The sequence below is a fragment of the Pelodiscus sinensis genome, chromosome 15, assembly GCF_049634645.1.
Source record: "Pelodiscus sinensis isolate JC-2024 chromosome 15, ASM4963464v1, whole genome shotgun sequence".
NCBI classification, from domain to species: domain Eukaryota; kingdom Metazoa; phylum Chordata; order Testudines; family Trionychidae; genus Pelodiscus; species Pelodiscus sinensis.
In genome coordinates, this window is record NC_134725.1 from 17,897,918 (window position 1) to 17,925,146 (window position 27,229).

Below are 27,229 nucleotides of genomic sequence, written 5' to 3' on the forward strand. Positions count from 1 at the left end.
CCAAATACTTTGCCTTCTGGGATTGTTGGTGGATGCAATTTTCTTAAACCATGCAGCTGAAGAAATTGACAGTTTATTTCCTAGTTGGAACAGTTATGTAGCATAATGGCCTGTATTTACAGTCAGCTGCCCATGTACGTGGACTTCAGTGATGGCTTGCTTTTTCCTCTGTTTAATTGGCATTGGGAATCCTAATCTGAATAAATTAAGTTATACCATGTGCAGTATGTTTTTATTTGAGATGATTGCCCTAGTGTTTCCTAGAATATTCCTTATTATATGCTCAGGTAAGTGATCAGGTAAAACAAACTTGCATCTTGCTGTGGACCAGTGACCTACTAAATTGCATGCATCTGTTTTTGAGTATTGAGTTTGAGATATTTTAAAGGAGATGGATTTTCAGAAAGTGCTCAGCATATCCATCCTCTGAAAATCAGACCCTTTCAGTATATTACAAGTTGGGTCATCCAAAATTGGAAACACTCAGTCACTTGTTTTTTGAAATTGTAGGCTGGTATCATTTGATGCAACTATGTGAGCACATTTAGGTGAATTCTCAGAACATTCTAGCTATTTACTTGCTAAGCTTAGGCAGTATTATAAGAGAGTAGGGATGTAAGAATGTAGCCATTTATATTGGTAACTGATAAGCATGAGGTTATCAGTTACCCATACTGCTTACACAGGAGTTGCCTGCTGCCCTATGCTGCTGCCTTGGTAGAAATAAAATAAAATTGTACACTGCTGTTTACAAGACTGATTGCATATCAGCATGACACAAGTTGCTTACCTTCACCTTCTTACCTCAGCACTAATCCGCTGAGCCACACCATGGCCTTTGCCTGTCCCAGACTGAAGAGAAAGTGCGCATGTGACACAATACAACTACTAAAAATAGTCTCCTTCCTCTGCTCTTATTAGATATTTGAATCATTAGATATCTGAGATAGATTCATCCCAGGAGCAAGTGGGTATGCTAGCCACTGATATCAGGGAGTTAATTTTGTTCACTTAGGTCCACTCTGACTTTGGTCCACTTAGGTCCACATTGTTTTGGTCCCAGAGACTGTATAAACTTTTTATTGTAATGAATGGTTTAAAATAGCAAAATAGCTTTGTTAGTGATGGATTATTCTTATTGTTTTCCATAATAAACTGTTATCTTTTTCATTCATAGTGATACACAGTTCTCTGAAAAATGGATCAGTGCTTTATTCTGTTTGATGACGCTATTGAACTCCAGTAACAACTCTCAAATATGGTGCTGGATGCAGCAGATCAAGCAAGATGTTGAGGGAAAAAGTCTTGAAGATCATGTTGCAAAACTTTTTTTTTATACATCCAACCTTAACTATGTTATATGCATCTTTTTTCAAGCCTCTTGGTAATTATGTCTTTGTGCTTATAATATGGTTTTATTATATTTCCTATATCTTTTTATACAAAAACTAGTACACTATTGCTATTTGTTCTAATCATTATGAGTTGGTTTAACATGATGTACCACGTTTCAGCTAGGTTATTCTTGACAATTTTGTGATAAATACTATAGTATCTAGTGAACAGTTACAGCAAATGTGTGTGTTTACACAGCATCATAGTTTTCATTTGCTTTGTCTTAGTAGAACCATTATATAACTTGTCACTAGTTTATTCATAACTTTCTTTTCTCTCATCTATATATAAAAAGACTATTTCTCTAGGCTGTGCTTTTGTTTACACTTGTAACATCATCACTGGTAGGTTGTAATTGCATAATGAAAGACAAAAAGATACAAAACACTAACGGTACATTAGAGGTGATAGAGATACTGACTTTCCTAAATCATTGTGCCTTAAACCATGTATCCACCCTGCATGCCAAATATCTTTCATGGATACCTATGAAGAGCTGTCTTCAGTTCTCAAATATTGCTTGCAAGAATTTATCGATAAAGCATTTTTATCTGACACCCAACTGAATGATGGCATGTACTGAACATTTTATATATCATGACACTAAATTCCCTTGAAGTTTTGTAATAAATTAAATGAACATGGAAAAAAAGTTGTGTGTGTTATCCTGGTGCAGTTTATTAACCAAATGCATATACAGTACTCCTTCTTTTTCTAAGGACTCATGGAATTTAGATTGGTCTACTGAGATCCCAAGTCAGTGGGGTTTTACTTGTAAGCTTGTCGCTGACAAGTTGTGGGGACGAGCATTCAACTAGGTGAAATCTATGGATTCTTTGTATTAGTCATATTTCTACAGTGTTATTGCAATACAGTATGTCATACAGCTATCCCACTTTTAACCGAAGGATAGCTGCATGCAATTGGAATTCATATGAAAGGGCATTCTGTGGTTTACATGGGAAGGTCAGAGTAAGATACACAACTCCACCTATGTAAATTACATAGCTGGAGTTGACACATTTTAAATCTCTGTCCACACAACAGGATGTTCTACTCCATGAGTACCAGCACTGACAGGGGCTCCCTTTGAGTTAGATCTAGTGGGGCTATACTATACCCACTAAATTGAACACCAGAATATCGACTGTATCAACATCAATCTTCTGTGTAACGTAGTCGTGACCTGTCAGAGCAAATGGTGGTGGCCAGCTTTCTAAAAGTATGTGATGATTTTTGAGTACCTAAATAGATACATTTTTAACAGAACTGATTTGCCAGAAAATGGCAAACTCCCTTCTGAAAAATCAGGCCTCTTTCATGCTTTCAATTTGGGGCAAAATTGAGGATTCCAAAAAAATCAGTCACAACTGTGCCTCTTGGGTCGGGACACCAGTTTATTAGACGTATTAAGCAAATAATTTGTGAGTGATACTTCTAACTCTTACAATTTTTGGAGTCTTATTAGGGATACTCCATTTTAATAAATGGGAATCCACCTGAATCAGGGTCCAATGATGGTTTATCCCAGGCCTGATGATATTGAGCCGAATGCCTTCAATATTCAAATTCAGAGTATCTGGAAGTATTTTTTCATTTTAGTATGATTTCTCTTTTCCTTGGCAACACCTAAAGTGATTGTTCAACTACATGTAGAAGTTACCTTTTATTCAAATCTTCACAGTTTATCAAGAGGAACATATATCATTAAACCAATTTTTGTTGTTGCAAGATGCCTGTCAGAGTAATTCTCTTGAGCTGCATGTTTTGACCCTGCTTTTCCACTATGCCATCACTCCTGGCAGTGCAGGGTTTATGTCCTGCAGCGAATAACAGGTCTGTTTTCCTTTGTGCACCCCACACAAGTGTTTATCAAGGTAGATATGAAGCTTACTAGTATTGTGGAATAAAAAGCCTAAATATGACTGTTGTACTGGCTATCTTTAGCAGGATCTGGGAGAGCGTGGTTACAATCTGTTCAATCTGCGTAGCATTTAAAATTCTGTGGCAGACTGTAACACAATTTATGAAGCTAATGATTGGATTATTGGTGCCTTTTGTTGTGTGGTGAAGACTAATGGCTTGTGGTTGTCTAGCATCCCTAAAGGAGCAAATATGGAAACAATAACTCTTAAACCTCCATACTCTTGGTGTCCCTAATCCAGGAACATTTGTGGTATGGAGGAGGAAGTGGCTCTATGCGCTGCCACTTCCCCTCCCCTCAGCTGGGGAATGGCAGTGCACTGAGCTGCTTCCCCTGTGGCTTTTACCTGTCACACCTATTGTGATGGTGACTGGGAGCGGCAGGGAGCAGGATAGCAGGTCCTCATGCCCAGACTCTGCAGTGCCTTCTGTGACCCAGTAAAATCTTTAAACCAGCATTTTCCAGGGTTGCTGGATTAAAGAAGTTCATATATAGCATACTTTGAAAGATTTTTCTGATGGTTGAATCGAGGAATAAAAATGAATTTGGGATAATTTCATAGGGATTGTAAAAAGCCAGTGCTATAGTATGTATGCCAGTTAGGGTCCAAAATATGGAAAAACTATTTAATTATAAATTCATCTATATCACTGTGCAAAACTCTTGTGTATTGTGCCCAAGACTCATAGGGTCGGAAGAGAACAGAGGAGGTCATCGAGTCCAACCCCCTGCCCAAAGGAGGACCAGTTCCAACTAAATCATCCCAACGAGGCCTTTGTTAAACTGAGACTTAAGACTCTAAGAATGGAGTCCACCACTTCCTTAGGTAACCATTCCTAGAGGCTTGTTAAGGCTCATTCCATTGCTTTGCCACTCTACTAGGGCATGTCTACACTAAGAATTTATTTCTAAATAACTTATTTTGAATAACTCTCAAAATAACTATTTTGAAATAGCATGTCCACACTACAGGGAAGCCTCAAAATCAGTCTGAGGCAGGCTCCCTCTATGTGGATGCGCAACTTTGACTTAGAGCTCCAGGGAGCACTGGGGAGTAATTACTTTGAATCACTCTGGGGAGTAGTTATTTCGAAACAGCAGCAGTGGAGTGTCCACACTAAAGCTATTTCAAAATAAGCCTTAATCTTTGTGGAAAGCAGGTGTTATTTCAAAACAACTAGTACCTTATTTCAAAATAACGGGCTTGGTAGTGTGGACACTCAGTTTTGAAATAAGGGCTAGTGTAGACCAGGGCTTAGTGAAATAGCTTTTCCTAATATCCAACCTAGACCTCCTCTACTGCAGCTTAAGACCATTGCTCCTTGTTTTGTTATGTCACTATCAAGAACAGCCTCTGTCCATCCTCTTAGTTGAAGGTTGCTATCAAATCTCCCCTTACTCTTCTCTTGACTAAATAAGCCAAAATCCCCCCCCCCCCCATGTGTTATAGTACACCAAGAGGAAGGCCACATACCTAAAATTAGACTGGTACAATGGGAAAACTAATTGAGCTGTATATAAACACACCTTGTTTCTATACACAGCCTGTGTATCAATAACTGGTATGAACTCACTCTGGGAAGGAATTAATAAACTTAACGTTCTTCATAGGTAACAGCTCTTTCTATTAAATTCGTTGCGAACTGATATTTTCCTTCACAGGTACTGTGGGTTGGAAGTCAATGACAACTGCTTCCTTGAAAAACAGATCCCTTAAGAGTCCCATGTGTGTCCTTATACAACATATTAATGGTAAATTAACTCTAGCATTGTTCCTAAATTAGTCTAGTTCCAGTTGCCTGGATAGGGTTTTGAATTAATCTAGACTCACAATATGACAATCCTGTCTCCCTTTAAAATGCTATTTCAGTTGATAGAGCTTTTCAGTCATAATACCAACTCTTAAAGTGGGCTAATGGAAACATGGCATATTGCTTCTCTGCTCAGTGTTTTTGTAGGGAGGGAAAGCTTGACTTGTATCTTGAAGTAATATGTTAAATTGGAGAGCACATGTTTCCTAAAAAGACAGTCATCTCAACAGGGTTTCCTCATATTTCTATGGTTCTGCTAATTATTACTGTATGGGTCATTGACAATCAAACTGCATGTCATAGGTTCTGATCCTGCAAATAATTACGCACATAATTTTATATACATGGGTCCAGCTGACTTCACTGGGACTTGTCATGTACCTAAAGTTAAGCCTGAGTGTAAGTATTTGCTGGATCAATGATATTGAACAAAGTTTTCATGTCGATACTAACACTTCTGTTACCAGTCATTTAACATACTTCAAAGCTGCATTAACACAATGGTAAGGTAGCACAGTTAAAATAAGTCAGAAAATGCAAAAGTCAGAAAAGTCATCTCTGTAGGTACGTATGTGCTTTCTAAGCCTCCCTTGCTAAATTAATGAATATAATTTTTTGGAGCAGAGACTTCCTTTACTCATGTCTGTAAAGTGCACAGCTCAATAGGACTCTGACTTGACTGCGGTCTTCTGTATAATAGAAAAGATTTACAAAATGAATGGGTACATTTTTTACAAAATAAAATGTGGAAAAATTCCTCATGAAGGCAATACTTTCATAGGTTCCATGGCCAGAAACACCTGTTGTGGTTATCTAGTCCAAACATCGGCATAATACAAGCTAGAAAGTTTACCCAAATTAATTCTTGGAGCATGCCTTTCAGAAAAATATCCAGTCCTGATTTAAAAATTGGCAGTGATAGAATATCCACTATAACCTCTGGTAAGTTGTTTCAATAGTTAATTATACTCATTGTTACAAATATTTTATTTCCAGTCTGAATTTATCGAGCTTCCAGCTCCAGTCCTTGGCTCATGTTAGAACTTTCTGTAAGGTTGCTCAGTTGTAGAATCTTTAGGAAAAGATAAGCTATGTTAAAGATGGCATAAAGCAATCAGGAAACCCCTGTGTGGTAAAAGCATAGTTTTTCTATTCTAAATTGATTCTTTTACTGTAATCATCATTATAGTGTGCCCCAAAGAGGTTACTGTCTTCTAATTTAATGGGTCTTTCTTCCCCAATGTGTTCTTTCCAGGTGTATCCCTTACATAGTAAAACACTGTTAAATTATAACATCTGCAAGGGTGGTAGAACTCTCTAATGACCTAACTGTATTCAGTTTTAGTAATGTCAAGAAACCTAGTAAAAGTCTTTCATGTGGAGACTTCACGTGGAATGTTTCAGTCTTTGGATGCTTTTTAAATCAGCTAGGGAAAACTCACAAAAATTGGAAATAGTGGGTGCTCATTTCTCTTACTTCACCAATGAGTCCAAATCTCCTTTACATTTTAATAGTTCCCCTGCAGGGAGCTGTCAAGCATTGATAATTTCAGGTATCAATCTTTTTAAAGTAATGAGTAAGCTAGCAGTGCAGTCATCTACAATAATCTTCCCTGTGCCAAGAAGTAATTGTCATGAGCCCAGGAAAATGGGTGGAGGGGGTTTATTGCATGAAAGTTGGGGTGTAACTAAACAAACCTTCCCGTGTTAAGTGTAAACAGGCCTACCAAAAGTAGGGTGACTAGATAGCAAGTGTGAAAAACCAGGCTGTTGTTGCAGGGGTGTGTCTGGGAGAGGACATAGCTGCACGACCCCTAATAGTGGGATGCCCCCAATAAGATTAGATGACTGCTCCAAAATTAAAAAAAAACCACCTTTGCATCTCCCTTTTACTATTGTGGATGGTGATTTTAAATTTCTTTTGCAACGAGCAGCCATTCGCTACAACCTAGAAAATCCCCCTGCTGCTTGTTAAGTGGGAGGGGGGCTGCGTAGGTGGGTGCCACTCTCCTGCGGAGGGAAGGGGGGACCGCCTCGTCCCCTTTGCTGGTTGGATGCTGCTGGCTGCGTTTCCAAGGCGTGCGGCAGGCGCTGCAGGCTGGCGGCGGAAGGGCCGAGCGCGCGGCACGGATTGGCTGAGCGCTGTGGGCAGGGCCGGGGCTGCACGAGCGCTCCCCGGGGCCGGCCCAGCTCAGTAATGCAGCAGCGGGAGCAGCCCCGGCTGACACGCGCACGCGGAGAACGCTCCTGGCAGCCGGGTGCCCGGCGAGCCTGTGTCTCTGCCAAGCCGGCGCAGCAGGGAGCCCCCCGGCGCGCAGGATGAGCACCGGCCTGCGGTACAAGAGCAAGCTGGTCAACCCAGGTGAGGGGCCGCGGGGCGGGGGCGCTGGGGCTGCGGCTGGGCTGGGCTCAGCCTCGCTCGCTCGCTCACCTTGTCTCTTCTCGCCTTCTCCCCCTCTGCCGCTGCCGGTTCCCCGCCGGGCGCCTCGCCGGCCCGCCTGCGGACACGCATCGCCCTGCAGAAGAAAAACAGGTAGGTGCGGTGGGGCTGCGTCCCCCTCGCCCCGCCCGCAGAGCACCCGCCGCTGGCAGGAGGGACCCTGTGGCGCGGCCGGGAGTGGGGGGGGGGGGGAGCAAATCTGCCATGGTCCCCTTCCCCCGCCGCTCTGGCCGCTCATGCAGCGGGCGGGGGCGCTGCCAAGCAGCCCCGCTCCCTCCGGTGGTTTCTCCTGTGGCTGCATCCCGTGCAATAGACCGCTAGTCTCCCTCCTCGGCCCGCGCGCGTGTGTAGGGGTGGGGTGGGGGATCGGGATCCGAAGCAGGCGTTGCGGTATTCGGCGCACGTCCCCCTGTCAGACCCCTTCCCCCGCCCCTCTCTGCGCATCCCCCCGCCCGCTTGTTAGTCTATGCCTCAGGCGGCGGAATGGGCACCTTGGGATAGCCGCCTGGATGTGCAAAACACATCGCTCCCCCGAGACGTGCGGGGATCGGCGGGTGATGTAATCAGATGACATCAGCGGGTTTTGGGTTCTCTCTTGGGTCTGTGGTCGGATAAGGATGGTGTTGCAGGAAGAAGCATTTCCTCTCCCCTCAGTTTGAATTCCTGGGGGAGGGAGCGAGCGGCAGGGGCCTTCCTTGTGCTTGGACACCCACCAGCATGGGCAAGCTTTGCAGGGGAGGTATATGCAGGTCTTGCCTCCCTGCCCCTGGGATAGAGCTGCTCTAGATTTCATGGGGACAGGGTAAGAGCAGGAGGAGACAGTGAACACATGGGGATGCTACTACAGAATCTGTCAGCAATCCTCCTGCCCCTTCATCCTCCTGCCAGTTTCATTTCGGGTGCTCCCTCTTGATTAGTCCTTCCTGTTCCAACAGGATTCTAATTCACCAGTCAGACTCATACCTGCTATAGCTTCCTGCTGGTGAGAGATCCTGGAGCACTGCACAGCCTTGTGCTCCATAATAGTACAACTTGTTTCATGGCAACCTAGGAGTTAGGTAGTCATGGCAGTGAACAATTTTTATGCAGCACCATCAAGCGTTGTTAAAAAGCTCTAGTGCATTTCTTTTTAGTTTGCAATGAGGGAAGGGAAATATACATCCTGTGATAAGTGTGGTGATGGAAGCATGGTAAATGTGGCTTTTTCCCCCCCAAACTTGAAGTGTATCACTAACATTTTCCCCTTCAGTTTTATTTTGAAGCTTGTTCTCTTTTCCTCCCCTTATCTTGAAACGTACAACTAACTTCTGCAATTGTAGTAAAGCCGGATTAAGCTGTAAATCTGAGAATTATGAATCTTAGTTCGGAGAAATCAATTATAAAAATATGTATAGCCTTTTTAAAAAAGGAACATTTCTGTGTAAGCCTCTTGTCTGCTCATTCCCTGTGAAAGAGCTAAGGCCAGGATGATAATTTAATTTGGATGACTGTAGGATGTAGAACCCCTCTTGTGCTGCATAAAAATAATGAGATAGATTCCATGCTCCAGAGAACTTATAGTCTAAATAGGTAAGATAGACAAAGGTTGGAGAAGTGAAGTGACTTGACCAGTGTTACACAGGAGGTGAGTAGCAGAGCCAATAATAGGCTACAGATTCCCTGACTCCAAGGCTAGTTCCCTATCTGTTATATCATGTCTTATATTTCAACATGTCACTCTGCAGCAGGGAGTGGTTTGCCACAGTAGAAAAGCTGGCCTAGCCTCATAAATACACAGATACTTGCATATACGTCCCATAAAACTATGGTACACCCACATCTTGAATACTGTGTACAGATGTGGTCTCCTCACCTCAAAAAAGATATTTTGGCCTTGGAAAGGGTTCAGAAAAGGGCAACTAAAATGATTAGGGGTTTGGAATGGGTCCCATATGAGGAGAGGTTAAAGTGACTGGGACTTTTCAGTTTAGAAAAGAGGAGACTGAGGGGGGGATATGATAGAGGTATATAAAATCATGAGTGGTGTGGAGAGGGCCGATAAAGAAAAGTTATTTATTAGTTCCCTAAATAGAAGAACTAGAGGACACCAAATGAAATTAATGGGTAGCAGGTTTAAAACTAATAAAAGAAAGTTCTTCTTCACACAGCGTGTAGTCAACCTGTGGAACTCCTTGCCAGAGGAGGCTGTGAAGGCTAGGACTATAATAGAGTTTAAAGAGAAGCTAGATAATTTCATGGAGGTTAGGTCCATAAAAGGCTATTAGCCAGGGGATAAAATGGTGTCCTTGGCCTCTGTTTGTCAGAGGCTGGAGAGGGATGGCAGGAGACAAATCGCTTGATCATTGTCTTCGGTCCACCCTCTCTGGGGCACCTGGTGCTGGCCACTGTCGGCAGACAGGATACTGGGCTAGATGGACCTTTGGTCTGACTCAGTACGGCCGTTCTTATGTTCTTATGTGTTTATATGGAGAATATAGCATGAGCCTTGCATGGAAGAGCACGCTTAATTATGAGTTTGTGCCAGCTGCATTACTCATAAGTGGTAGAGTGAAACCAAATAGTGAAAACAAAGCAATCTGCTGAAATGAGGGTAAACATCTATTTATGTCTCAGTCAGATAATATCCTTATTTAACCAGGTTAAATCTTCCAGAGCAGGTTTTCATTTGACCATGCTGACCTAACAGAATAATAGATGCCAGCAGATAACAAAAAATTTACCGAGACTGCTCTTTTATGCCACTATACCAGCTCCTCAAATGTAATACAAAAGCCAATTATATAAATATCCTCATAGAACAGTAGTCAGTGAATGCAATAAGAAACCACATTACAAATATGGTATAATTCACTACATTGTTTACACAAAATGTTATCTGAATGCCAATGTCAGGAATCATACAGTTGATTAAATTTAAGTGTGAGAGACATCACTGGAGATATTTAAGAGCAGGTTAGACAGACACCTGTCGGGGATGATTTAGACAGTGCTTGGTCCTGCCATGAGGACAGAGGACTGGACTCGATGACCTCTTGAGGTCCCTTCCAATTATATGATTCTATGAGATAAGCAGAATGATTTCAGATAAATGTATGGTTTAGGTTAGGAAGACACACGCTACCTTAGTACAGATGTCAGGGAAGTAATTTGTGTTTGTACAGTGCTTAGAATGCTAGGGTCTGGCACTATGAATGGAGTCTTTAGATGCTAGCTCTGGTAATACTAGTACAGAAACATAGTAGACTTCCTTTCTTGGAGAGGATGTGAGTGATTTTCAAGAAACGGCCGGTTAACTGATAAGTTTACGTCAGAGCCTGTGCCACTGAAATTGGGGAGGTTGAGCACAAGATCAAGTCCTTTGAGAGGAAGGATAAGTTAAGGCAGTGGACTGGGTGGGACCCAGGAGGTCAGAATTCAGTTTGCAGCACTGCTGTACTTTCCTCCGTAACTTTGATCAAGTCATTTAATCTCCCTGGTTTTCATTTTGGTGTGAAGTGGAGACCCCGTGACTTTCCTGCAGGGGGCGTCATAAAGGTAAATCCATAAATACCGGGGTTGTGGAAAACAATAATGAACAATGAGCTATCCAGTGTCTAGATAGAAGGCGTTGCCTACTCACTGTAAGGGAGAGCAGGTGGCTAATGAGAAAGGAAGGTCTCTGGTGTAAACAGTCCTACCTGAGAAATGAAGCAATGTATATAAAGAATGTGTTGATCAGTGAGCCAAGAAGGACAAGTGCAGCTGATGGAGCATCTGCCAAACCCTGAGGCTTCACTGGGTGGAGTGCAGGTGAAGCCAGCAGGCAGGTGACTAGCAGGCAGGCTCCCTCTTAACCTGCCTTTCTGCTCATGAAGCTGGTATGACTTTGTTTGGGGTGGTTCCTTGCTGTGTCCCTGTAGGTTGACTCCATATGACTCAAGGCTGTTGTGTAGTTTAGTGCTTTTTGAAGTGATGGGGTGTGTTTAAAAGTCTATTAATGTGGTCAGTATCCTTTTTTAATGTGGGAGAGATCCTGCTATTACAGTTTCTGTCTCACCCACATTAAATGGCTGAGTTGTTTGGGAGTGGAAGGATGAGTTAGCTGGTGGATCCAGTTCTTATAATGTGTTTGAAAGTGCAGTTTGTGCCTTCACCTCTAGTTCTGTTCCTTTCTTTTTATTGCCACAGTCAAAGGATAAATCTTGGAAGTGGATCTGTACTGATAATTAAAAATGTATGTTTGGAGCAAAATTTGGATGGAGAATGCTGTACAAAAGTGTGCGTGTGTGTGAGAGTGAGAGAAGAGGTCTGGGCACCGGGAATTGTTTACTTCAACGTAATTCCGTCAGGTATTAAAAAATTAATTTAATTCTCCCCCAAATAATAATTGGTTTGAATATCTTGAGGTTTGATAAAACAAAGCATTGTTGGGTTGTGTTTTCATTTGCTTTCTGGTGTTTTGAAACTGTAGGTTTTCAAGGTTTTCTGAAATCAAGAAAGTTAGAAACTTTTTTTTTAATTGGATTTGCAGTGTACAGAATACCCTCAGGTATCAGGATAGAAGGTGACATTGTCCCTGATTACCTCACTATCTAGGGTTAATCAGTGTCCCTATCTGTAAAATGGGGATAAAACTATTCACTTCACTGGGGATTTGTGAAGATGGATTAACTGATATTTGTGAGCAGGGCACTATAAATGCTGAAGCAATTCTGCAAACAGCTTTTTGAGAGTAGATCCTTGTGTCCATGCACAGTCCTGTTGAAACTCAAGTCCAAACTATCTTTGTGCATCTTTATTAGAGTTGTCAACTCTCACGATAACCTGGTGTTTTTTTGAGAGCCCCATCTCTGGGGATGACATGATTTTGTGAGACTCTGAGCTTTCATTTACTCTCCCTCTCCCCAAAAAGTGTTGAATGTTAATAGAGGAAAGCTTCAACCTGAGATGTGGTGCAGAAACTGCAGGGCTGGTAAACAAAAACTGGCCAAATCTCTCTCGCTCTCTCCTTTTTTTTTTTTTTTTTTTTTTTTTTTTTAAATCTCCTGATTTTAAGACATTTTCATGATATTGTGGGGCCTTGCTTAGAATTTCTTGAACACTTGGGATTGTCAGTACTGGATTGTGTGCAAACACATAGTGTGTTACAGTTTGTCACTTCAGGTTTTTTTTCTGAAGGTGGGAGTTTAATTTGCAGTTTGGAATATTACTTTTTTTGTCCAGAGTTGTACAGTTTTTTGTCAGCATGTGGATTAGATTGTCCCTGCTACATAGCTGCTTAACTTACAGTCCGAATCCATTGACATTTGTTCCAACCTATTAATTCTCACACTTGGCTCCACATCCTTGGCTTCCCAAAACAAGCTGCTGGAATGGGATGTAAACACTGGACGTGGTCTGAAAGTAGCATCCCTTTGCTTATTGGTTCTCTGTTGTCTGTGTATCTTTTCCAGAGATAGCAAAGGCGTCGAAGTTTTGCACCTCCCAAATGTGTCAGCTGTGGTTTGTACGCTGTTGATTTTCTTTGGTTCAACTAAAAATACACATGCTGAGTAGCCTCCCAAAACAGACAACAGCTCAGTGCTAAGCAAGGCTGTCAGGAACTGGGGTGAGGGCGATAGTGTGTCAAGAGGTTCAGCCCTTGGCTAGATTGCCCTCGGTCATGCATCTGTCCATACTATTTTATTGCAGTGGCCCCCCTGCCGTGCACAGATGGTCTGTTCTTGACGGGAAAACCTGGCCCATGCAAGACTTACCGTATTTTCCGGCGTATAGGGCGACTGGGTGTATAAGACGACCCCCTATCTTTTTAATTAAAAGATAGGGTTTCATCTTATACCCCAGCGCCCCTCCGCCTCCTTTGCTCCCGGTGTCCCTGGTCTGCTGGAGATGGTCCCCAGCAGACCAGAGGCACCGGGAGCAAAGCCGCCAGGAGCGCCTGGGCTGCCCCCCCCCCTCCCGCCGGAGCCCCTCCGCGGCTTTGAAAGCCTCGGGGGAAGCCAGCGGGGGGGCATCCCAGGCGCGCATGGGCTGCCCCCCCGCCGGAGCCCCTCCGCGGCTTTGAAAGCCTCGGGGGAAGCCGGCGGGGGGGCATCCCAGGCGCGCATGGGCTGCCCCCCCGCCGGAGCCCCTCCGCGGCTTTGAAAGCCTCGGGGGAAGCCGGCGGGGGGGCATCCCAGGCGCGCATGGGCTGCCCCCCCGCCGGAGCCCCTCCGCGGCTTTGAAAGCCTCGGGGGAAGCCGGCGGCGGGGCATCCCAGGCGCGCATGGGCTGCCCCCCCGCCGGAGCCCCTCCGCGGCTTTGAAAGCCTCGGGGGAAGCCGGCGGGGGGGCATCCCAGGCGCGCATGGGCTGCCCCCCCGCCGGAGCCCCTCCGCGGCTTTGAAAGCCTCGGGGGAAGCCGGCGGCGGGGCATCCCAGGCACGCATGGGCTGCCCCCCCGCCGAAGCCCCTCCGCGGCTTTGAAAGCCTCGGGGGAAGCCGGCGGGGGGGCATCCCAGGCGCGCATGGGCTGCCCCCCCGCCGGAGCCCCTCCGCGGCTTTGAAAGCCTCGGGGGAAGCCGGCGGCGGGGCATCCCAGGCGCGCATGGGCTGCCCCCCCGCCGGAGCCCCTCCGCGGCTTTGAAAGCCTCGGGGGAAGCCGGCGGGGGGGCATCCCAGGCGCGCATGGGCTGCCCCCCCGCCGGAGCCCCTCCGCGGCTTTGAAAGCCTCGGGGGAAGCCGGCGGCGGGGCATCCCAGGCGCGCATGGGCTGCCCCCCCGCCGGAGCCCCTCCGCGGCTTTGAAAGCCTCGGGGGAAGCCGGCGGCGGGGCATCCCAGGCGCGCATGGGCTGCCCCCCCGCCGGAGCCCCTCCGCGGCTTTGAAAGCCTCGGGGGAAGCCGGCGGGGGGGCATCCCAGGCGCGCATGGGCTGCCCCCCCGCTGGAGCCCCTCCGCGGCTTTGAAAGCCTCGGGGGAAGCCGGCGGCGGGGCATCCCAGGCGCGCATGGGCTGCCCCCCCGCCGGAGCCCCTCCGCGGCTTTGAAAGCCTCGGGGGAAGCCGGCGGGGGGGCATCCCAGGCGCGCATGGGCTGCCCCCCCGCCGGAGCCCCTCCGCGCCGCCGCGGAGGGGCTCCGGCGGGGGGTAGCCCATGCGCGCCTGGGATGCCCCCCCGCCGGCTTCCCCCGAGGCTTTCAAAGCCGCGGAGGGGCTCCGGCGGGGGGGCAGCCCATGCGCGCCTGGGATGCCCCGCCGCCGGCTTCCCCCGAGGCTTTCAAAGCCGCGGAGGGGCTCCGGCGGGGGGGCAGCCCATGCGCGCCTGGGATGCCCCGCCGCCGGCTTCCCCCGAGGCTTTCAAAGCCGCGGAGGGGCTCCGGCGGCGGGGCATCCGGCGTACAAGACGACCCCCGATTTTTGGGGGATGTTTTTTAACATCAGAGGTCGTCTTGTACGCCGGAATATACGGTATCTTAGTGGCATCTGACATTTCCTTGCATGACTTCAGGAGTAGGGTAGCAAAATGAGGTCAATGTGCAGGCACTTTGATCGTACCAATCCAGGCTGCTCAGAACCTGGCAAATGGAAGGATGCTGCCATTCTTATTTCAGCTCCTCAGTTTTTTGTGGTATAAGTGGATAAGAGTGGCCTGCAAGGCAGGCAGAGTATGGCTTGAGCCCTTTTGGAGGCATGTTGCCTCTTATAAAGAGAGCCTACCAGTTTATGAAAAGAAGTAAGAATTTTCTGGATGTGGATTTTCTCTTCCTAGCTTCCACAAACCACCCAGCCATTTGCACATGTGTTGGATATGTAAAGGGAGGCTTCCAGGGCACGCTGCTGGGGCTTGTAAATGCTGTGGAGCAGGATTACAGCCACATTATCCAAACTTCTAGGTGCAGAAGGGCATATTTAGAGCCTGATCCTTCACTCACCAAAGTCAACAAAGGAAGATTGAGCACTGTTTGTGTCCTGCAGATGGTCTAGAGCAGTGGTTCTTAACCTGGTATGTATGCACCCCCTGGAGGTGTGCAATGCCCTTTCTGTCGGTGCGAGACATGCCAGATTTTTATTATATATATTGTGTTTAAAGAACTGACCTACTTCAACGATTTTTAATAAGGGGTGCGAGAACATATTTTGAGAACCAAAGGGGTACAGGCTGCAGTACGGTTAAGAACCACTGGTCTAGAGCAATATTTCAAAACAGGTGGGTCACAAAAGGCAAGTATGGGTTTGCGAGGCATTGCATGTGTTGAAGCAAATCTTGCTCTCCCCACATCACTCGGAAGTTTGCTCTTCCAAGTCACATGCTCTCTGTCAACCTCTCATAATGTGCACACACAAATTTTTTTACCAATCCTTCTAATTATAGTAGGGCCTCTGAGTAAACATCAGAGTTATGATCTGAACAGTCAACCGTACACCTCATCTGGAACTGGACGCATGATATCAGGCAACAGCAGAGAAAAAAGGAGTGAAGTATAGTACTATATTTAAACATAAACTACTAAAAAATAAAGGGAAAACAGCATTTTTCTTCTGCCTAATAAAGTTTCAAAGCTGTATGAAGTCCATGTTCAGTTGTAAACTTTTGGAAGAACAATCAGAATGTTTTCTTCAGAGTCATGAATGTTTTGGTTATAAATAACCTCCATTCCTGAGGTATGTAATGCTGACGTTCTGCTGCACTTTTATGGTAAATGTAAGGAGGTCTCACAGTTTTTTCATTTTGTGTGTAAGGTATTGCCGTGCTGAAAAGGCTGAGAAATGTGTTCCAGACAGAAAAGCATACAGATTAGTTCACTGTGTTCTCAGTAGTTTTTGTGGTCCAATTTCTTTTTCAGTTGCCTGATGGATTGCAATTCTGATGATTCAGGGAGACGACAAGCACAATCATCCCTCCCATCCTTCAGCAGGGCATGGTTTTACCTTACCATGTATTTCTTACCGCTTTGCCAAGTTTCATTTTAAATATCATTAAATTAAAGCTTCCACTGCTTTACCGGGGGTAGGCTCATTATTTTAATTCGACTTTCTCCTTTTCTTGCTTTCATTGTTACACCTCGCGACTCCGCTTGTACTATGCTCGTTCATTTATGCGTGTTCTTAGTGCTTTGCTTACTCAAACCTTAGATAATTCCTCTCTGTCTTTAATGTGTCTTACATTTTATAGGCAGTTTTCATGGCTCCTAATGTAGATCCCACTTAGCCAAGCCAAACTGAAGCCCTGGAGTGGTACCATGGGAGTCTTATTTTTCTGCTTATGTCAGACCCAGTGTTAATTTTGTGTTCTCATCTGAGCTCCAGTGTGCAAATAGGAAAGACATTGACTCCAATGGCTTTCTCACATGGTCAGCAGCTGGAGTTTGCACAGCAACTGAGATTTCTGTAGCACTGTGTTATCTTGCAGCCCTTTGAGAAAGAGCAACTCTACATCTTGGTGCTAACAGGTTAAAGGGGAGACGCCAGCATCCTTTTCAGCTGTATGCTTTATTAGTCCTGGTTTTCATGTTATAACAGCAGCAAAAGGTGTACAGGAAAACCACAAAGGATAATTATTCAGTACTTATAGACCAAATACAAGAGACGTTTTGAGTACATACTCTATAGAAAAAGTTTGCCAAGTATATGTGTGCATGTTGACAGGGGGTTTCTTCATACATGGAATAATTCTCATGTGGTCAGGTTTGTGTGTGTGTGTGTGTGCCGTGTGGTTAGCCTTGAAGTGTAGGAAAAAAGATGTCTGGTTTCTGTCACACATTCCTCTCGTATGGTGGGTTGTGCAATGTCCATGGGACATAGAGCGGTTCTCACAATTTGTCTTCATGCAGAGGGTGCTGCAAATCTATTACTGAGTACGATATGCTGCAAGGTTGCGTTAGAGATTAGCTCCCCAAAGCATATGAACCTTCCCTGTTAGTGTGTGCATTACTTTTGTTCCAAGGCTGCTTTACCCCATGTGCTTATATTAAACAAACAAAAGTGGATGGCACCTTATATTGAAAAAATTGCATTTGTGTGTAACTTGCTAGTACAATAGTGGGCAACCTATGGGCCTCAGGCTGCATACGTCCCACTGGGGCTCCATTGGCAGCCTGCAGATCCCCTGGCTTCCTCTGGTGCAGTGGGGCACTCGAGCCCCACAGTTCCTATGTCTCCCCCTCTCTTCCAGAACTTCTGGAGCACAAAACGGATTGGGGTGCGAATCAGGTGATAGAATGGCGCTCTGAAAGCCACTATTCATGGTTTCCCATCTCTGGTCCGGTAGCTAAGCCATAGGCAGAATAAATGACTTGCTAGGGAATGTTAAAAGGCGTTTATTTAGGTAAAGTGTAACTGCTGAAAATTTCAGTGATTACATGTTTACATGCAGGGAATGGGGGGAGGCAACTCCCTAAGAGCTGGCTCCTGTGGAACTGCCTGCTTCACCTGACCTCCCCCGTACTGTTGCCCTGATACAGAAGCAGAATAGCAGGCTGGGGGAGGGGGAAGGTGGTGTCATGGTGCTTGAAAGCTGGCTCCCCGCACTTACCGGTTCCCACCAGAACAGAGGCAGCCGTGCGGGGGGTGATGAAGCTGCTTGTAACCATGAAGGTTAACCAGTGAGCACAGGTTTATTGGTTAGCTATTTACACTTTCATGTCCCACTATTATCCCCATGCAAGGGGGGAAGGTCTGCTCTTTTGGGGTGGAAGGTTCAGGATCCTGCGTTCCAGCTTCTTAGGAGTGTGTGCAAGATTGTGTTGGCAGCCTCTGAACTGCTTCTAGTTTGATAGTCTGTCTCTCAAAACTAGATTCCATCTTGTCCCTTTTCAGGGATAAGTGGAACCCCTCTCTCCAAAAGCCAACCTATGAGACTGAATTTCTGGGTACTGTAATACCAGAGCGATGCCAACAAATTGGAGGGAGTTCAGAGAAGAAGAACAACAACGATTAAGCCACAGAGGAGGATTAGCTGACCGAAGAAAGCTTGTCTGAGGAATGTGGAGAGGAAGTGAAACCCTGCACACGTAAATGAAAGGGAGTGATCTCCTCTTCCGGGACTGGTGGTGATGAATGGGTTTGGTACAACTAGCTAGGCATGAAAATAAAGGAAACTTCAGTCTGAAATATCAGATGTTTTCTCAAGGTGGAGACTGTCTCTGTAGGGACGTGGGTGGGGGCTGGGATGTTTAAAATTCAGCTTAGTTGGACTCTGTAGGGAATAATCCCACATTGGCTGAGAGAGAGACTATGGCAATCTATAAGAACTTTCCATCTCTAATTTCTGATTCAGTGAGGTTGGGGTTTTCACTCCATTTCATTATAAGCTGATCTTCTATCCCTATGCAATAACCTCTTCCCTCCTTCCATCTCCAAAGCATCATCGAGGTACCTCCAGTGCTGCTAGCTGAGAGCAGTGACACTGTAGTGTTGACCTGGCACTAGCCATTGGGGGTGCAAAAGTGCATTGATGGTTGCACTCTTCCCCTCTGGCTGCCGAGCACTTGGCTGAAACAAATTGAGAAGCCCAACAGCCAGGGTCCTGCTCAGCTGGCCATTTTTGCGCCATTTCCTGAAATGCTGGGAGTGACTTACGAAGCTTTTGCTTTTATTGCCTACATATGGTTGTGTGGGTGTGGAGTTGGAATGCCCTGCCTCTGCCTGAGTTGGGGCAGTTTGTGCTGCTCTCCCAGAATTATTGCTGGCAAGGGAACAACCATAGAAGCTACAGTTTGAGAAAATAAACTACACAGGATCCCATGAGTGAGCTGTGGGAGACTAGACACAAACAGTGAACCCATCCCACTGGCCGCCAGACATTCTTGGTTTATAAATAAGAGAGAAAAAATGATCCACTAAAACAGGACTCTGGGACAAGAAGCTCTGTGGTTTAATCTCTCCCTTCTGCAAGGGGAAAGCCATGCTAGAATAGGAATGGTTTAGTGCAGAGCCTTTTGGTTGCGGTATTTAATTTATTGGTTTTTTTGCTCTAGCTGTTTGGGGTCCCAAAACAGGAGATTTCTTGTGTTTGCACAAAACACAAACAGTCTGGTAGTTTGCCTATTAAATTGTGCCTCACAGCTCTCTTTAAAATCTCCCATGTGAGTCACTTTGCTTTCAACCGTTCAAACTTTTGTGTTGCCCATTGGCTATACTCTCAGTGTGGGAACTTTTTTACTCATGCTTCTCACCTCACGTATTGAATATACACGCGGAGAGGGCATTTTCTCATGCCGCCTTTGATGATCTCTTATTTTAGGATTAATTATATAGTTAGATGCAATCCAGGATGTTTCTCAGTTGGATACCTCTACATACTGCCCACCTATATGGTACTTACATGGGCTCTGTCATTGGAGTAGCTGAGTACTTACACTCTCTAATGCATGCAGGGGTGGGCAATAATTTTTGAAATGGCCCCAGGCTACCTCAGAATGGGCAGGGCCTCAAGTGGAAGGGGCGAGGCCAGGATATTTCTTTGCTTCCCCACCCACAGACTGTGATTGAGCTGGGGGTGGGGAAGTTTTGCCCCCCCCCGCCCCCGAGGTTCCCCCAAGCGACTTTGCACACTTCTCTTTCTGCCCCCAGGCCAATCAGGGCTTGGGATCAGTGGACCATGCAAAGTCTCCTTCCGCCCTGCCAGGAGCACGTGGCGTTTAGAAGCACCATGTACTCCTGGCAGTGTGGAGAAAACTTTGTGCGCTTCCCCCACTCCCAGACCCTAATTGGCTTGGGTGTGGGGGCAGTGGCAGGACCTCCACAGGCCGAATTAACCCACTTGGCAGGCCGGACTCAGCCCGCAGAGGCCCTTTTGCCCACCGCTGCTCTTATGTCTCATGACACCCCTGTGAGGCAGTGCTATTATCTCCTTTTACAGATGGGGAATGGAGGCACTAAGAGATGAGGTGACTTGCCCAGGCTCAGACAGGAAGTTTTAGTTGAAGCAGGGAAGTGAACCTGAGTCTCCCAAGTCCCACTGTACTATCCTTCCTTTCTAATAAATATCTTTGTTAGTCTCTAGCTAGTGCCTGCATGATGCTCTGTTACAGTGTCAAGGACTCTGCTGCCTGTCCCTCGGGCGGTGTTAACTAGTCAAGTGATTGCAAGGACTGTAAATGCCAGGGAGCGGTTTTGAAAATAGGCCAGATACACCAATAATAATACTCCATTAGTGCCTTCCACTGGAAATTTTTTACACATGTTAAGGGTTCAATCCTACAAAGTGCGGCAAGTCTCCAACTCCCACCCAAGTCAGTAGGAATGGAGGATGCTCAGCACTCTAGGATCAGGCAGGTTTTCAGGGAGAAAGTAATCGAACGGCACTTGGTGCTGGTTAGTGTATTATGTCCCGGGCTGTAGAATGAGGCAGGTGCTTGGGACAGATCTAGCTCTGTGCCCTATGTTCTGTATCGCCTTGTTTGTATGCTACTTTGCCAGCTGGCCTAGGGTTCACAGGGAGGCCCTGTTCTGTCAAAACCTGAAGAGGTGAGGTGAATTAACAGCCTGTTGTCAGAACATTCTTGGTTATTGTGTTCCCCAGATATTCATTTTAGTACCAGTAGCTGCATTTGAGGTGCACCTAACTTCACCTCAGTCATTCTCCAGACCAGTGTAAATAACCCGGCCCGGTGCAACTTTGGCTAGGTGCTCCTCGACTCTGTGTGCTTTCAAGGTTCACAGGAATTGATCTCTCATAATGATTTTGATAAAATAAACTGGGAAAGGATCCATAGGCTTCCTCAGTGTCTCCTCTGTTCTGTGGTGCTGTCTCTTGCACCTGAATAGAAAGGCCACATATCATCTGATTGCTCTGAGACCATATTATTTTTAGCAACCCCTTATCCCATTTGTGAAAAGCCCTCCTGTTCGTTGTAATGGGCCAGTCTTCGGCAGCTGCTTCTAGGCTCCAGCCAGTGCCAGGAGCTTTGCTGTTTAGTTTGAATTACTGCTGGCATTTGAGCATCGTTCTGGTCCCCCGTGGCCATGCTCTCATGGGCAGATGTCAGTCAATGGTGGAATTGTTTTCCTGGTAAACAAATGTTGGTGTATGTGGAAAGGACTGAGAGCTGTATGGACCAGTGGTATTGATAACTTGTATGGGCGCACACAGCCCCTGTCACAGCAATGTACCCAAGACTTGTTGGCCTGAAATTTGATCTGAACTAGCTAATCTGTTTGCAAAGTGCGTGTAACTTTTTATTGTCATATGAAATATGTGGACTTTTCCATGCCAGAGGGCTTCTTGGGCATATATTGTGTCCATGCAGGGGCACTGGACTACAGCAATTGGTGGGTTAGAGGGTAAGACACTGTGAACAGCAGTGGTGGGGAAGGAAGTTTTAGCCAAAGATGCCAAACCTGTGCACTCATAACTGGTATCAAAGAAATGTCAGTTTCTGTGTGGAATTGCTGGTCAGAATCTCTGTTTTCAGTTCCTCAGGTGGAATATACCCTCTGCATTTCACAGCTCTTGGCTTGTCAGCATCAGAAAGGGGAAAGAGCAGAGCTGACCCTATCAGTATATTAAACCTGATGCTTACAGCACAGAGCCATTCTGGTTGGGATTTCATTTTTCCCCTTTAAAACAAATCCTGCAGTCTTTTTTCTGTCTTATTTATTTTCTTTAAGAAACCACAGCAACAGCCAGATTTCACCTGCAACCCTACAAGAATAAGCCAGTGTGTGTTGGCCTTGAAGAAAAACAGTTCTCAACGTTGCGCTCCTGAGTCATTATAAATGAATATGAAGGGAGAAATGAGTTTTATAATTATGGTAAAAATACCTCTATAAATTGCGCTGCAAAAAAGTCCCCTAAATGCAGGCTGTGAGCGCAGCCTTGACCTGTGGATTGGATAATGTGTAATGGGAACACTCAGTGCCAAAGAAAAGAGAGCAAGAGAGATGTGTTACTATGGGTGGATCACCTGAAATACTAGTCAGGAGCAGGTGTGTATGTATGCTTCATATCCTCTCTCTCCCTCTCTCATTTATTCTGTGCTATAGAACAAGACACTTGTCATTGTTTGACACACATAGTCATGCATACAATAACAAGTGAGTGGTTCTGGCCTCTCCCCAACCCAGTTCTCTCTGCTTTGCTTGTCAGAAATACCTGTGTTACGGGTCAGAGGTAATATTCTGGCACAGTCTTTTCATCTGACCTCTCTGGACTGTAGAATTTGCTCAGTCCCTATTGTGTGTATGTGTGTGGGGGGAGTCCCAGGCTACAGAGACCCTTTCAGCCAATAGAGTCCAAAGAGATCATAGTGATTGACTGATCCCCAGAATTATTAAGATCGGGGAACCTCCTCATTTCCAGTGCAGAGTCTATGCACATAGAAAGGTTTTCTGATTAAACCTTCCTTGGCTGCAGGATTTTTTTTGTGTATTCCAGGTAATTCAGGGTGTAGCTGTCAGGGAGAGAATAAGGGGTGGCAGTGGGACAAAATAGCAGGTTAAAGGGAAATACTTTTCAGGAGAATTTTTCTGGTTTAAAAATTCATCCAAAAACACAGACAAAAATTATGGTTCTTCAGCTAGAATGCTGGCTGTGGATGCAGGAGGACTGATCGGGAGAAATCCCAGATGATTGGAAAAAGGCAAATGTAGTGCCCATCCTCAAAAAAGGGAAGAAGGACGATCCAGGGAACTATAGGCCGGTGAGTCTTACCTCGGTTCCTGGAAAAATCATGGAAGGGATCCTTAAGGAATCCATTTTGAGACACTTGGATGAGAGGAAAGTGATTAGGAATAGTCAGCATGGATTCACAAAGGGCAAGTCATGCCTGACCAATCTGATTAGCTTCTATGATGAGATAACTGGATCGGTGGACATGGGAAAGTCAGTGGATGTATTATACCTTGACTTTAGCAAGGCTTTTGATATGGTCTCCCACAATATTCTTGCCAGCAAGTTAAGGGAATGTGGATTGGATAAATGGACGGTAAGATGGATAGAAAGATGGCTAGAAGGCTGGGCCCAGCAGGTAGTGGTCAATGGCTCGATGTCAGGATGGCGGTCGGTTTCTAGCGGAGTGCCCCAAGGTTTGGTTCTAGGACCGGTTTTGTTCAATATCTTTATGAATGACCTGGAGGAGGGGATGGATTGCACCCTCAGCAAGTTTGCAGATGACACTAAGCTAGGGGGAGAGGTAGATACGCTTGAGGGCAGAGATTGGGTCCAGAGTGACTTAGACAAATTGGAGGATTGGGCCACAAGAAATCTGATGAGGTTCAGCAAGGACAAGTGTAGAGTCCTGCACTTGGGACAGAAGAATCCCAAGCATAGTTACAAGCTGGGGACCAACCAGCTAAGTAGTAGTTCTGCAGAAAAGGACCTGTGGGTTACAGTGGATGAGAAGCTGGATATGAGTCAACAGGGCACCCTTGTAGCCAAGAAGACTAATGGCATATTAGGTTGCATTAAGAGGAGCATTGACAGCAGATCCAGAGATGTCATTATTCCCCTTTATTCGGCATTGGTGAGGCCACATCTGGAGTATTGTGTCCAGTTCTGGGCCCCCCACTACAAAAGGGATGTGGACGCATTGGAGAGGGTCCAGCGGAGGGCAACCAAAATGATTAGGGGGCTGGAGCATATGACTTCTGAGGAGAGGCTGAGGGAGTTGGGTCTGTTTAGTCTGGAGAAGCGAAGAGTGAGGGGGGATTTGATAGCAGCCTTCAACTTCCTGAAGGGAGGTTCCAAAAAGGATGGAAAGAGGCTGTTCTCAGTAATGACAAGTGGCAGAACAAGGAGCAATGGTCTCAAGTTATGGTGGGAGAGGTCCAGGTTGGATATTAGGAAAAACTATTTCACTAGGAGGGTGGTGAAGCACTGGAATGGGTTACCTAGGGAAGTAGTGGAGTCTCCATCTCTAGAGGTGTTTAAGTTCCGGCTTGACAAAGCCCTGCCCGGGTTGATTTAGATGGGATTGGTCCTGCCTAGAGCAGGAGGCTGGACTTGATGACCTTCTGATGTCTCTTCCAGTTCTATGATTCTATGTTAAGGGGATAGTTTGATGAGATAACATGATCTTGGTAACTAATTGACCATTCATTATCAGTGGGAAATAGGTCAATGGAGGGATGATAGGAGTTACTATAGAGAACTTTCTCGGTGTCTGGCTGGTGAGTCTTGCCCACATGCTCAGGGTTTAGCTGATTGCCATATTTGGGGTCGGGAAGGAATTTTCCGCCAGGGTAGATTGGCAGAGACTCTGGAGGTTTTTCGCCTTCCTCTGTAGCATGGGGCACAGATCACAGCGGGAGGATTTTCTGCATATTGGGGCCTTCAAAGTATTTGAAGGCTTCAATATCTGAGAAATAGATGGGAGGATTATTCTAAGAGGGGTGGGTGAGATTCTGTGGCCTGCACTGTGCAGGGGGTCAGACTAGATGATAATAATGGTCCCTTCTGACCTTAAAGTCTATGAGTCTATGAGTTAAAGTCTATGAGTCTATGATCGCTCTAAGATGTATTATTTTTAAAAGCCCCTTATACTATTTGTGAAAAGCCTTCTATTCCAGACTATGCTGCATGACCTTGAGCAGGCCCCATCCCTGCTCTCTGCCTCAGTTTCCCTTTCGACACGTTTGTGGATCTCATCTCTGCAGGCTATGTGTAGAGTGCCTCATGCAGTGTGGCTCTCTACGTTAGGGCGTGTAAGTGCTGCTGTCTTTGGGTTGTGCACATGTCAGTATAACGTGGTGGTCAGGGTGTGAATAAGCTGCCTACAGAGAATGCAAGGTAAGTTCCATTGACCAAAGTGCCAATGTGGACAGCATTGTGTTGTCAGGGGAGTTTCTGTGCCAATGGGAGAGTCTTTCACCAGAAACAGTGCAGTATGGTGCAGTTGTACTACTGTAGACTTTGCAAATGAAATAAGGAAGCAGTTTCCATTCTCTTTAGCAGGAGCCATATTTCAAGGACAAAACAAACTCTGACATACCTTTGGGTCTGGACATGTTACGTGCTATATCTGTGCCTGAGGTTTGCTTGGAAACGTTTAGCCCTAGATGCCTGTGAAACATTCTGGTTTGACGTTGGCTTATAACGTGGTAAGGGATCTAAACTGCTGTTGTACCTGATTCTCATTGAAGAGGCGATGTGTGATGGGTTAACTCCTTGTGCTTAACAGTGGTCAGTTAGTGCTGTCACTTTAATTTACCATCTCTGGGTTGTATGTGTGTATATTTCTCTCTTTGCAAGGTATGTATGGAGCTTTCTCAGTTAACCTATTCTAATGAGCATCATCTCCAATTCACAAGGGTCTCCCTTTAACGATATGGCCATTTCCATTTATTTTTGGGTTGCCTCTTAGCAAAACAGTTTAGTGAACACAATTTTTCCACTACATTTCTTCCAAATTCTCCCCAACAATAAGTTCTGTCATGTCTTGTGCTTCAAACTACCATAGCGTTTACACTCAAATGACTTCCTGTCTTGTTTAATATATTTTTTATTACAGTTTCATTTCTTTGGACTTCTGAAAACCCACTGTAATCATTTCAAAGGTGGCACTTGCATGAACCCTGCTGTGCCTGCTTCCTTAGCATCTAATGCTCTGCTCTTTTTATAATTTCTAGTGATCATACTTTGCCTTTGAAAGTCAGAGAAACCAACAATAATGCAAAAAGATATGCACAAGAATGAGGAGAGAGGATTTATAATTAGCAGTTCCTCCAAAGCCAGGTTTTATCAATGAGCCATCATTAACAATTTTGCCCTGAGGCAAATGGGGATTATATTCATGAGTCTGATTGAATCTGCTTTAAAGTAGAGTGGCAAAGAAGGATGAAACAGCAGCAAGACCAAAGACAAAAATATTAGAGAACAGCGATTGCACCAAAAGCCTGAGCCAATATCTCATGCTGCTTTGGTGTTTATTACTATTTGGGGTGGGGATCTGACCCTGCAGGTATGTCTACAATGGGGTGAAAAAAAAACCCAAACCCGTGGCAACCAATTTCACAGCTTGGGCCAACTGACTCAGCTTGCAGTGCTGGTGCTAAAAATACAGTGTAGTCATTCAGACTCAGGCTGGGACCTGGGTTTCGGAATCTAGGGGTTGGCCCAAGTATGAATATCTATACTGCTATTTTGAGCCCCATTTGCCTGAGTTATGTGACATGAACCCTAAGAATTGTTTTGGTAGTTTTTTTGCGGAGTAGACGTCGCCTGCGTAAGCTTTCTTGACTGTTTTGATTTTAATCCTTAGCTCTCAATATGGATTTTATATATGGAATTGTTATCATGTGATAAAATTTACCAGAATTACGGGACTATTTTTATGTTAAGCTTGAAATGCCTCTGCTCATGTTCCCTTTCCTAAACATAAGCATAATAGGGCCACTGGGCATTCCAGCTGTAGTGTGATGATTTAAATTATTATTTCTCCATCTTGAGGCAGTGTCCCAGTTGTGGTCCCAGAACCCCATTGTACTAGAAGCTGCTCAAACACAATGACAAGACAGTCCCTGTCCCAGAAAGCTAACAGTCTACCTCAGTGATGGGCAACCAGGCTAGTGAGTGGGCTGCATGAGTGTCATAAGCAAGATGGTTTCCCAGGAAAGGGTAGCAGGGCTGTGATTGGATGCAGAGGGAGTGAATGGCTCTCACAGTCAAAGCTGTGTGCAATTAGCACGCATCTCAGATCACAGGCATATCACTTTAGTAATACCGGTAGGAAAACAAAATGTCTTGCAGATCACATATAGAACCC

General features: G+C 45.5%; 2 protein-coding genes across 2 annotated transcripts in view; both read left to right on the plus strand.

Moving 5' to 3' along the window:
• LOC102451934 (septin-2) overlaps positions 1-7,492 on the plus strand; it is an 82,910-nt gene extending 75,418 nt beyond the window's left edge. Inside the window, exon 13 of the mRNA XM_075898295.1 lies at positions 1,178-7,492. The gene's annotated coding sequence lies outside the window, so the exon portion shown is untranslated. The remainder of the gene's footprint in view (positions 1-1,177) is intronic.
• Positions 7,493-7,529: 37 nt separating this feature from the next.
• SEPTIN5 (septin 5) overlaps positions 7,530-27,229 on the plus strand; it is an 80,956-nt gene continuing 61,256 nt past the window's right edge. The window contains exon 1 of the mRNA XM_075898294.1: positions 7,530-7,663. The gene's annotated coding sequence lies outside the window, so the exon portion shown is untranslated. The remainder of the gene's footprint in view (positions 7,664-27,229) is intronic.